The 13,409-nt window shown below is 38.9% G+C and overlaps 1 protein-coding gene and 1 pseudogene across 8 annotated transcripts in view; one reads left to right on the forward strand and one right to left on the reverse strand.

Annotated features, from left to right (window-relative positions):
• Positions 1–13,409, forward strand: part of GNG4 (G protein subunit gamma 4) — a 70,570-nt gene that overhangs the window by 45,659 nt on the left and 11,502 nt on the right. The gene's annotated exons all lie outside the window — the stretch shown is intronic.
• LOC139078244 (C-1-tetrahydrofolate synthase, cytoplasmic-like) lies at positions 6,552–7,148 on the reverse strand (annotated as a pseudogene).

Consider the following 13,409-nt stretch of genomic DNA (forward strand, 5'->3'; position numbering starts at 1 on the left):
GTCTCTCTCGTTTGTCCTATGGCCTTTGATAGGAAACTTAAACATCTGTAGGGTGTGCTAACAATGCCTAAAAGGGCTGCCGTTAGGCTGAGATTAATTTTGTCAACACAGGCTTTCTTTGCTGACTGTTGACAGATCAACCCATTCTATATCAGCCTGCATTCTACAGACTGCTAAAAAAAAAAATGAGGGAAGGAAAAGAAAAATGTCAGGTGATGAATGCACTAAAAGTTAAACCCCGAGAGATGGCGGCAGAAGTGGGTACCTGGCAATCAGACCAGTGCTGAAAGGTATGGACATAAAAGGAAAGAGATTATATCATGACAGATAATGACAGCTGTTCACAATCCTTCTCCATAAAAGTTAAGAAAATTTTGGAGAAAACAGTTTGAAAAGGGGGAATAACTTTAGGGGAAAAAAGGAATATTCCCATTTACTGTTTGACAGTGAGGTTTTATAATTTGGTGCTCAGAAAGGAGAATACGTGATCAAAACATCTTTTAGTCAGGGAAAATTGAATTTACAAGTGCTCGAGAGATATCTTATATATACTCTACTTAGTCTGTTCAGAATTTTTTTCAAGCCATCAATATACGGGCGTGAGTCAGATATATACCCCAGCATGTGGCATACTTAAGGCTCCTCAAAGAAAGAGCAGAACGTCAGGAGCTTGAAGTGAGAATGTGAGAAAATATGATCTTTATCTGGGAGCTTTGATTTTGGCTTTGAAAATAATGCTACTTCTCTGTTCATAAAAATGATACTAATTTGTCTTAGAAAATTTTGGAAAATATAGAACAGTATAAAGAGGAAAATTTAAATGATCCATAACCACTACATTTTCATGTTTCTCCATCTAGCTGTTTGTACATTTTTCTTTTTATAAAATTGTAGTTATAATGTACATTTTTTACTTTTTGCAACCTGATTTATCACTGAACAGTATATTGTGATTCTGTATCCAGGTCAATAAATACTGTCCTAAAATATCATTTTTAATGTCTGTTTTCGCCATCATCTGATATACAATAATTTATTTAACTGGTCTCCTATCCTTGGACATTTCCATTATTTCTAATTTTTTAGTATTATTTTTTAAATAGCAATGCAGCAAGCTCTGGGAGATGAAATTTACACATATCTCATTGTTTCTTTAAAGTAAATTCCTACAGACTAAAAATTGCTTAGTCAAGGGATGTATTATATTCTAAAGTGTTTGAATTGGTAGCAAATTTCCCTTTGAGCAGTGGCACCAGTTTATACTCTTACCAGCAATATGTAAGTGTCTGTCTCCTCAAACTCTCCCCAAAACCATTCAAGCCAGAGTAATTTGATAGATAATCATAATAGTAATAGTAATGGTTAACATTTATTGAGGGCTTACCATCTGCTATTCTGAAAAGTTTATGTTAAATTCACTCTATTCTCATGAAAGTTCTACGAGTAGGTACTACTAACATTCCCATTTTGCAGAGGAGGAGACTGAGTTCTGTAGAGATTAAGTAACTTACTCAAGATCAGGCACCTAGAAAGTGGTGGTAGCACAGGGACAGGAAACCAGGGGTCTGACTCCTGAGCCGTCACTCTTAACCTCTATGCCACACTATCTCCTGATTGCTGATTCCCCATTATTTTCACGTGTATTTAATTGACTCTTATTGTGGTTACACTAATTTCATAGGTTAAATTCTTCTTTTGTGAATTGCCTATTCCTGCCTTGGCCCAACTTTCTATTGTGGTGCTTAGCTTTTTCTTATTGATTAGTAAGAGTTTCTTGCGTATTATGTTACAAATAGTTTTCCCAGTTTGTTGTCTGCCTTTTAATGTAGTCTTTGATTATTTTTGATGTCCCAGTGTTTTAAATTTTTACAGCCAAAACTATCACTATTTCTTGGTGGATTCCTTTGCTTTATACTTAGGCCTTCCCACACTGAAATTACATAAACATTCACCTATATTTTTTTCTAGTTCTTGTATTTCATTTTTTACATTTAACTATCTAATCCATCAAAATCTGTTTTCTTGGTTAGCTAAGAATCAAGGTAAGAATTTCTTCAAAGTATTCTTTTTTCAAAATTTAAACCAATCCATAATTAACAACGTGTAGTTCCCCCTCTGGATGTGAATTGGCTCTGTTCTCCCCGCCTTTGAGCAGATACTAGCTACTCCGGGGTATTTCTGTTCCTACCTCTGGTCATTCATCTCCGTCTCCATTTCCACCTGCCGTGTTAGTGCTCTCCGTCTTCAGTATTCTATCCCTAGCCCAGTTCTCTTTTAATCTGTCAGGGTCTCATTGAGTGAACTCATCCCCTCCTGGGAACTTTTTATCTACCTGTACCTCCAGCCCCACCGCTGAGCTTTTGTTCTATATATCTCAAGGCCTACTGGTCAGTCCCCCAAAGCCTTAAAACCAGCACATCCAAAACTGACCTTTTCTATTCCATCCTGTCTTTTTCTGTATTCTCTGTCTCATTTGGTTATACCACCATCCACGCAGTCTCTCACACCAAAACTGTCTTCTTTTTTAAGATTTTTTATTTTTCCTTTTTCTCCCCAAAGCTCCCTGGTACATAGTTGTGTATTTTTAGTTGTGGGTCCTCCTAGTTGTGGCATGTGGGATGCTGCCTCAGCATGGCTTGATGAGTAGTGCCATGTCCGCGCTCAGGATTCAAACCAGTGAAACCCTGGGCTGCCGAAGCAGAGCACACAAACTTAACCACTCGGTCACAGGGCCGGCCCCAGAACTGTCTTTTATCCCACATATCTAATATATTTTCCCATCCTACCAGGTTTGCTCCCTGAACGTTTCTGTGATATATCCCCTCATCTCCATGCTCACGGTCACATTTATTGCCTGGTCAACTGCAGAAGCTGTAGGTGGTTGATCTGTCTCTAGTCTTGCCCCTTTCAGATTCATCCTTTTGCTTTCTCTAAATTAGTCTAATGTAAAAGTCTGACTGTGCATTCCTCTACTTAAAACTCTGCCGTGGGTAAAGTATGAGCTCGGTAGCATGGCGTAAAGACTCTGGATTCAGCCCACTTGTTATATTTAGGAACTATTAATACTCCTCTAGCCTCACCTCCTAGTACTCCCTTCCACTCATCCACACATATTTTCTCCAGCAATTTCTTGAATATGCCATGCTGTAACATGCTCTTTTGCTTTTTCACATGATGTGGAAGGTTTTTCTTCCTCTGCCTGGAAAATGTAGCAAATAAAACACTAATAAAGCATTCACTGAGGAAGAAGTCTTCCAGAAAGCCAGAGAAAACTTTAGATAACTGCTTCATAGTCTCAAAAAAAGGTAACATAAACAGAGAATCTATGAAACCCTAGCTCAAAGGGGAGGTAAAATAGTGAGTTGAAAAGGGAGGTAGAAAAGCTAAGGAAAGAGTTTGAAGAGGGATGGGAAACACCATTCAAAGGAGCAAAGAGTGGAACGTATGCTGTAGAAAACCAAATAAATGACTTGGAAGACAGGCTTCAGAAAACCACATGGGAAGCAGGAGAAAAAGGTGAAGAGTCGGATCAAAGCAGTTAGAGAGAGGGTGATAGAGATGAAGACTGACAGCGACATGCCAGCATTTAGATGCCAATGTTCCTGGCAGAGAGAACAAATGGAATAGAAAATGCTCTTAAGGATATAATACAAAAAGGTTCATCAAATAAAGAAAGGCTTGAATCTGCAGATCCAAACAGCTCATCATATTCCGGGAAAGAATATAATAGAAAATGATTAACCCCGAGACACACATATTGCTGAGGTTACTTAATCTCAAAAGTAAAGAAACCCTATGAATATACAGGCTGAGAAGCAGTCATTTAGGACAAGTACACCTAACTTAACATGTGTCAGGTGCTTGAGTCCTCACACCAGCCCTGAGATATTGATCCCAGGACCCAATTCTCAGACAAGAAAACCGAAGCCCTCAGTTGAGGAGACGAAGTGGGGATACCAACCCAGGACCTCAAGTCTCATCATTAAACTAGTGCCCCACCTACAAAGGGCAGAAATATCAGTCTGGACAATACTGCACCTCTCTTCAGAAGATGCCAGCCTAAAATTCTGTAAAAATGATAAACTTTTGCAAAGAATTCTCTACCTAGCCAAGTGGCCATTTATGTCCTAAACAACATAAATATATTCTCAATTATGCAGAAAGTTAAATATAAGGCGAGTAGTGCTTCTTTTCTTCAGCGAAATTATTTCATTTTGTACAATTGAATTTCACTAAAGGAGATACCCAAATGCATGATTTATGTTAATTACGCATAATATATATTAAGACTATAAGAAAGTTTGTGGGGAGATTCCCACTAGGTCAGGAATTCTTTCCAAGCAGGGGCTGAGTGTCTCATTGTCTTTGGATCCCACACACGACTTGGGTTATAGGCATTGGTCTCACTGAAGGGTGGACTCGATCTCCATAAAACAGCCCAGTCGCCCGTTTCAATGCAGGACCCAAATCAGTGTCATAGAAACAGGATCATGTGAGGCAGTGTGTGCATCACAGGCTTTGTTCTACTAAAAGGGCCTAGAAAACCTGCAGCTGCACTGGCTCAGACATCACCAATAAGCACAACACCACCTGCAGGCACACCGTCTTTGATCAGGACTATGAGACAAAGGCCCTGCTTCTTGGCGTGGGTCCAGACTCTTGCAGACTCTTGCCTCATGAGGTCTCTAACTTTGTGCTGAGCTGCCAGGACCGCTTCAGTATTGTCTGCCTCTCAGATCTTACGGGCAAGGGTCCGTCAGCTGAAAGCTCAGCGTCACAGAGGAGCTGCACTTGAGGTGAGCCCTCTGCACAGCTGCCAGGCCTGGTGAAGTGCTCAGCAGGATATCAGAAGCCCTACGTTCTTTGGGGAGGCAACAGCTGAGGTCCACTCAGCCTCAGGATGCATTTTGACTGCACTGGTAACTGCTATTGAAACCCCAAATGTCTGGGCATCCTTGATTTGTTTCTTCAAGTTGCTGAAGCCTTTTCCACCAGCTTCAGATTCTCCTGAATACAAGCCTTTGGGGGAGTCCATCCAGCTGCATCTTTGGACTCCCTCTTGTGTTTTAAGGGTCCTGACAGTGGCAACCAGCCCTGCCACAGGAGAGATGGGACTAGAAGATCAGCATTTGGTGTCAAAAACCTTTTCATCACCTCATACCCATCAGAATGGCTACTATTAAAATAAAAACAAAACCCAGAAAATAACAAGTGTTGAGGATGTGGAGAGATTGGAATCTTTGTGCACTGTTGGTGGGAATGTAAAATGGTGCAGCCACTATGGAAAACAGTATGGTGGGTCCTCAAAAAATTAAAAATAGAATTACCATATAATCCAACAATTCTTCTTCTGGGTATATATCCCAAAGAACTGAAATCAGGGTCTGTAAGAGAGATTACAAATCATGCACTCAATTCATAGCAACATTTAGAATAGCCAAGGGGTAGAAACAAACTGTGTGTCCATCGGCAGATTAGTGGATAAACAAACCGTGGTCTATCCACACAGCAGAATATTATTCAGCCTTAAAAAGGAAGGAAATTCTGACACATGCTACAACACAGGTGAAGCTTGAGGACATTAAGTGAAATAAGCCAGTCCCAAAAGGACAAATACCATATGATTCCACTTATATGAGTACCCAGAATAGTCAAATTTATAAAGACGTAAAGTAGAACGGTGATTGCCAAGGGCTAAAGGGAGAGAGGGATATGGGAAGTTGCTGTTTAATGGATATAGAGTTTCCATTTTGCAAGATGAAAAAGTTCTGGAGATTGGTTGCACACCAATGTGAATGTACTTTACAATACTGAACTGTACACTTAAAAATGGTTAAGATGGGAAATTTTACCACAATTAAAATTTTCCTTCATTACAAAGTTTGCTCCAATCCAGCTTCAGTGACTATTATAGGGCCTTCAGAGCCAGCAAGCTTTAGTGTAGTTAGGCCTGCTGTGCTAGAGAAGTTCATGTCCATCAAGAATGAATACTGACGGTCTCTCTAGTGTCCGCACAAGATGGGGCTTGGCGCATTCTTCATGAGCACTGTCAAGGCACCACTCACCCCTGGATCTTGAGCATTTCTAGGACCCCCTTTTTGCCACCATTTTTCCCAGTCTCTCTTTCCTATCTTTGAGATCACTGATGATAGCCAAACACCCATGATTTCACTCACCACAGAGAAGTCAGTCTGTGTTGTCACTCCAAAGGAATCTGTCACTGGGATCCAAAGTCTTTGCCAGGTTATGGTTTCTAGACCAATATTCAGTCTTGAAATTCTGCTTAATTCTTTATAGGGTCAGTCTTCTCAGTTCCTACTCTTTATAACCTTCAGATTTGGGCATCAAACAATGTCTTTACTCCATTGACTCAAGGTACCAAATGGTTAAAGAGCTTTCTATCCCATCTGTGTTGGTTCATGGAATATACATTATCAACAGCAGCAGAAAAAGGTTTTAAGTGTCTCGATAGAGTGGATGTCAACTGTGAGGCAGGGGTCAGACCCTTCCATAGGAATGCCCTGAGAGTCTACTTCCTTCAGCACCATCTTTTACTCCAAAAGTGAGGCCCGGACATGCTGTCGAATATATGCAACGCAGTCTGATGAAGAACTTGCACTGACCTTTCGGGTTATTCTAGTCACTACCACATATTTTGTATTAGATTGGTGTTTTGAGCATTCTAGTGTTTAACAGAACCTTAATCTTAGTTTGACCATATAATTCTACCTAGAGAGCAAACCAGCTTCTCAAGCCCAGGTTACCAATGGGCTTTGATTTACAAAATTATAATATATTAATATCGCCTGGTACAAGTGTCACTTGATACTAAGCTGGTTCAACTGCATAATCCACTTTCCTGGCCCAGATTTCTCCAGAACTACTGTGCTATGCATTAATTAACATGGGTCCAACTCCAGCAGGAACGGCACCCACCCTCTTTCCTCTATCATAAGCCACATTGTTCACAGCTTTTCTCCCAACAGTCTTTGACACAATTGATTTCAGGGTCTACAATTATTGCTGTAGGTTTGATCCACTCACCTTTCATCATTTCAGGTCAATCATTTGCAACCACCAGGACACTGGTTTATTGCTTCCTCATCCAGAATGGCAGTCATTGAGTGACATGTGGTTACTCTGGCATTGTTTTATAGAAATGGGTCATTATTGGGGCAGTAAGTCTCATACTGCCACCTGTAGTCTGTGTCACTGTCTCTTTGAGGAGTTAACACCATATTTTAGGTCTACAAGGAGTAAAAGTCATTTAGGTTACCTCTAAGCAAGTTTTCCAGGACTGGTGCTAGCCAATCTCTTCTTTATCCTTTTGGGAGTACAGTGGCATTGATTACTGTTTTGGTATTTATGGATTCTCTGAATCCAAAGGTGACTTTGCTATGAATCCATGTACACCAGAGCCTTCATTCAAAAATGGGATGTATTTTAATGCCTCCGCTTCTATTGTTGTCCTTACTAACTTAATACGAGTGGCATTGATTCTTAGCTCCTTAGCAGCCTTCAACTTCACATCCATATAAAGATTTGAATCATCTTTCTTGCCCCTCTGTCAAATTGCCAGGGCTGATGGGAAACTAGATACTTGCTCCTGCTCTCAGTGTCTTGGCTCTTCAGTCTCTCCTTGACTTTCTCAGAGACAACCTTCCTATTCAGGATTCATGCCAGCGTCATGGCCCCAGTAGTCTCCTGCCTCCTCTGGATTCTGTCCATATTTGTATGTGACAAATAACTTCCACATGGAGATGACATGGTATGATATCATACCATGATAGGGAGAAGTGGCATGATATCATTCTTTGTGATTCTTCCCAGAAAATCTATAGAATGCAAAAATAAGTATTTGTCAGTAATAGACTGTGACAATCCTAGAAAATACATACATAAAAGTGGGAGAGGGAGAGAGGTAGGTAGTATGAGTATGCGAAACCATTAGTCTGAGGTTCTTCGTTGCAAATAACAGAAGCCAACCCTGAGTGAGTAAATATAAAAGGAATTAATTAAAGGGATTTTGGACAGCTCATAGAATTGTTGGAAGGGCTAGAGAACTGGGCTTAAGACTCAGCTTCTGGAATTAGCACTCAAAACCATGTTGCAGAATAGTCTGATAAGGGAACCACTCAATGACGACCAAGAACTTGTAGCCAAGGCTGCTGCCACTGCCACCAAAGCATGAGCTCCCAATGCCTTCCCTCTTGGGTCATTAGTCAAAGTCTGGCACATATGTGTCTCATAAACAGAATCAATTTATATTCAAGTTGCAAGGGGTTCTGGGAAAGTGGGTATTTAATATTTTCAGATCCTATTAAGAGAAGTAATCTTTTCTGCACACTGAGACTCATAAAGTAGTTTCTTCCAAACAAAAGAGTTCAGTTGCTGGGGGGGCAAGATGCATGAGAACTGCCCACTGTAGCCACTTTCCTCATATTTCATGGGTGTGAATCAATAGATACAACTTTATTTCTGAAATTGATTAACATATTTCAAACATAGTAAAGCTATATAGAAGTAATTTAACTTCTAAATTACTAGAGGACAAGAAATAAAGACCATAGAAAATAAACTGGAAAAAGAGACTGTAAAAATTAAAAAAGCAAAAATAAAACAACAGAAGCATTACCAAATATATCTGTCTTAACAAGAAGTGCTAAATGGAAAAACTAATTTAGACTCTCAGATTTAATTTAAAAGACAGAATGTATTTTGCACTAGACATCACTGAAATAAAGTGATTCAGGCTGAAAGTAAAAGGATAAGCAAAAATATACCAGATATCTACAATATAGAAAAGATCTATATGAGAAAACCTACAAAATCCATGAAAGAAATCAAAGATCTAAATAAACGAAGAGATATTCCATGTTCATGGATAGGAATTGTTAAGATGTCAGTTCCTCCCAACTTGATCTATAGATTCAACACAATCTCAATCAAAATCACAGCAAGCTATCTTGTTGATATCAACAATCTGATTCTAAAGTTCATATAGAGAGGCAAAAAATACAGAATAGCCAACACATTATTGAAGGAGAAGACAAAGTTGGGAGATTGACACCACCTGACTTCAAGACTTACTATAAAGTTACAGTAATCAAGACAGTGTGGTATAGGCAAAAGAATGACAAATAGATCAATGGAACAGAACGGAGAGCCCAGAAATAGACCCACATAAGTATAGTTAACTAATCTTTGATAAAGGAGCAAAGGCAACACAATGGAGAAAGGATAGTCTTTTCAACAAATAGTGTTGGAATAACTAGCCATCCACACGCAAAACAGTGAATCTGAACACAGACCTTACACCTTTCATAAAATTTAACTCAAAATGAATCATAAACCTAAATGTAAAAGGCAAAACTATAAAACATCTAGACAATAACACAGGAGAAAATCTATGTGACCTTGGTTTTGGCAGTGAGTTTTTAGTTGTAACACCAAAAGCACAATCCATGAAAGAAAAAATTGATGAGCTGGACTTTATTCAAATTAAAAACTTCTCTGAGAAAGACACTGTTAAGGGGATGAAGAGACAAGCCACAGATTGGGAGAAAATCTTTGCAAAACACATATCTGATAAAGAACTGTTACTCAGAATATACAAACAATGCTTAAAATTCAACAATGAGAAAAAACAACCTTGTTAAAAAATAGGCAAAAGATCTGAACAGACACCTCACCAAAGAGATGGCAAAGAAAGTGTATGAAAAGATGCTTCATATCATATGTCACTAGAGAATTACAAATTAAAATAACAATGAGATACCACTACACACCTGATAAAATGACTAAAATCCAAAAACCTGACAATATCAAATGCTGGTGAGGACATGAGGCAATAGGTCTCTCATTCATTGCTTGTGGGAATGCAAAATGGTACAGCCACTTTGGAAGGCAGTTTCTTAAAAAGCTAAACATAGCCTTACCATGTGATCCAATTATATAAAAAATATACAAAGTAAAATATGAGGAAATATCAGGAAAGATGGATAAGTTTTGTAAGAGTCTAGTATGTCTTTCCTAGTCCTTGGTGGATCAACTAGAGAAAAAAGAAGTATGCATATATTAATAGTAAAATTAATAAGGTTGGTCTGAGATAGATAGATAGACAGTAGATAGATATCTTTATCCAGAAAATACCAAGAACACTTTTCTATAAGCACCACTCATATAAACACTTAAATACATTCTAAGAAGTAGATGTGGGTCTTACCACTTTCTTTGACCATAATGCAACAAAATTAATGGTGGCAATGGTAGGGAGTAAATGTCAGCCTCGGTAACCTTTTAAAACTCTCTCTTGGGGGGCCGGCCCCATGGCCAGGTGGTTAAGTTCGAGCGCTCCGCTGCAGGCGGCCCAGTGTTTCGTTGGTTCGAATCCTGGGTGCGGACATGGCACCACTCATCGAGGCATGCTGAGGCGGCGTCCCACATGCCACAACCAGAAGGACCCACAACTAAGAATATACAACTATGTACCGGCGGGCTTTGGGGAGAAAAAGGAAAAAAATAAAATCTTTAAAAAAGAAGAGATGTTGTTAAAAAAAAAAAAAACTCTCTCTTAAACAATGAAATTGATTTTGCGAAAGCCAAATGTAAGTGTGTAAGACATATATTTTTTTATAAAACACTCAAAGCCTAAAAGGATGTAAAAGATGACTTGAATAAAGGAAAGTGATACTTTGTTCTTGAATAGGCAGAGTCAATATTGTAAAAATGTCTATTCTCTCTAATGTATAAATTCACTACAAATCTAATCAAAATTTTATTTGTTTTTGGAGAAAGTGAAATTAAAATTATTCTAAATTTCAATTAGATGAATAAATGTGTGAGAGAATCCAGAAAGTTTTCTTTTTGTTTTTGTTTTTTTAAAGTATGTGTGTTCAAAGAAGAAGATAGGTAGAATTTTTCTACCAGGTATTAAAAGTTGTTATAGGGGCCGGCCTGGTGGTGCAGCAGTTAAGTTCCCACGTTCTGCTTTGGTGGCCTGGGGTTCGCCAGTTCGGATCCCGGGTGCGGACATGGCACCACTTGGCAAGCCATGCTGTGGCAGGCATCCCACATATAAAGTAGGGGAAGATGGGCACGGATATTAGTTCAGGGCCAGTCTTCCTCAGCAAAAAAAAGAGGAGGATTGGCAGCAGATGTTAGCTCAGGGCTAATCTTCCTAAAAAAGAAAAATTATAAAATCATAATACTTAAAGATTTATGATATCCCTTTAGGAATAGATGTATCAGTGGAACAGGACAGGAAGTCCCTAACTAGAGCCAAGTATATTGGAAATTTGGAATGTGATCCAGGTGACATCTCAAATCAGTGGGGGACAGATAATTAATAAATGTTGCTGGAAATTGCTAGCACTTTGAGAATAAATACAGCTGTATACATCACTAATTTTATCCAGATAAATTTCAGATGGATTGTATATGTCTGCTTGGGCTGCTGTAACAGAATACCACAGACTGGCTTAAACAGGAAAAATTTATTTTCTCACATTTGTAGACCCTAGAAGTCCAAGATCAAGGGACCAGCAGAGCTGATGTCTGATGAGGCATCTCTCCTTCAGTTGCAAACAGCTGCTTTCTCATTGTGTCCTCGAATGGCCTTTCCTCTGTGGTCATGCAAAGAGAGAGCTTTCTGGTGTCTCTTCCTCTTCTTATAAACACACCAGTACTGTTGGATTTGGGCCCTACCCTTACGACTTCATGTAGTCTTACTAACCTCCCCAAAGGCCCTGTCTCCAACTACAGTCACGTGGGGCATTATGGCTTCAACTTACGAGATTTGGGGGACACAATTCAGGCTATAACTTTGATCAAAGATTTAAATATAACAAATAAAGCCATAAAAGTACTAGGAAAATATGAGCAAATGTTTTTATAATATGAGCTTGGGGAGGCCAAACTTATCACAAAATCCACGGTTTATATAGTAAAAGTTTTGACTACATTTAAAAAAATTCTTTATGGTAAAAATCTCCCAATCAACAAAGTAAGGAAAACATTTGCTACCTGAATAACAAAGGGTTAATTTTTCTGAGAAATCCATGAGGAAAAAAAGAACCCCTGTTTTTTTTCAATTGCACAAACAACATGAATAAGTAATTTAAAAAGAAGAAATGTAAATGGTCAAATATATGAAAAGACATTTACCTTCATAAGTAGTACAACGCTGAGATCCACTTTAAAAAAACTGAGATCCAGACTGTTGATGTTCTCAATCTTTTCTGAAATCCAGGGTCATCCGTCCAACTGTGAAATGAAGTGAGCCATTTTGAGGGATGGAGTGGAAACTGATATAATCTTCCCAAAGGGCAGTTTGGAATATGTATCAAAATGTTTACTGTGCATACACTTTGACCCAGCATTCACACTTCTAGGAATTTACCCAATGGAGACAATCTCAAATAATGAAGGACAGTGAGAATTTCATCAGAGCACTATTATAATATCAAAAAATTATATTTTTTGACTGTCCATCAGTAGAGATTGGTTTAGTAAGTTTTATACAGACAATGCTATAATCTATTATCATTAAAAACAATGATGTACACCTGTGTGTACTAACTGAAAAAAGCATGTTCCAGAACAGCATGTAAAATTGCACGAAGATGGATAGTGAGGTGTCTGAAAAGATGTTCACCAAAATATTATCTCCAAATGGCAGGGTTTCAGTTGATTTCTGCTTCCATCTTTGTACTTTTTGGGGTAATTTTACAAACAAAAAAAGGATTATTGTTGTAAAGACAATAAAGCTCCTTCAAAAATAAAGTTCTTCCTGGGAACCACCTCCTCCACAGATGTACCACCTCCCCCCTCCCACTCGCCGAGGACCCGGTTACTCACGCCTCCTCTGAACTTCTTATCATTTGTATAGTACAGCAATGTTTGAAGAGGGAGGAGGGTGCCATGGGAGGTGACCACATCGTGCAATAAGCAGAAAAAGCAACTCTTTCTGCTCTTTCCACGTTGGAGCTCACCAGCACACCATCAACTGAAGCAACTTGTGTGTCAAACCCAGGTGTTTGTTTTTCACTACTGTCAATTAAATTAAACAAATTTTATTATCCGCATGTCCACTATTCATTTTGTATAGATCTGTGTCTTCTTCCCTATTCCCTTAGGTACTAATAGCCAAACGCAAAATAAGACCATATTTTTATGTAAACACACTGCATAAAAATCATAAATTATATTCCAAACTTATGTGTAAATTAGGTTGAGACGATCTGCGCAGACAGTTTCCTCCATCAGCGTGGATGATCCAGGGCTGTTCAGTGGCCCAAATGGCAGGCGTCCAGAAGTCGGCCAGGACAGTCCTCTGGGCATCGACTTTTGACTCTCGCTTCACGTTTGTATTTGAACCAGGGTTTTTTCCTTGTATTTTTTCCAACAGA

This window comes from Equus przewalskii, chromosome 1, assembly GCF_037783145.1.
Source record: "Equus przewalskii isolate Varuska chromosome 1, EquPr2, whole genome shotgun sequence".
In the NCBI taxonomy this organism is placed as follows: Eukaryota; Metazoa; Chordata; class Mammalia; order Perissodactyla; family Equidae; genus Equus; species Equus przewalskii.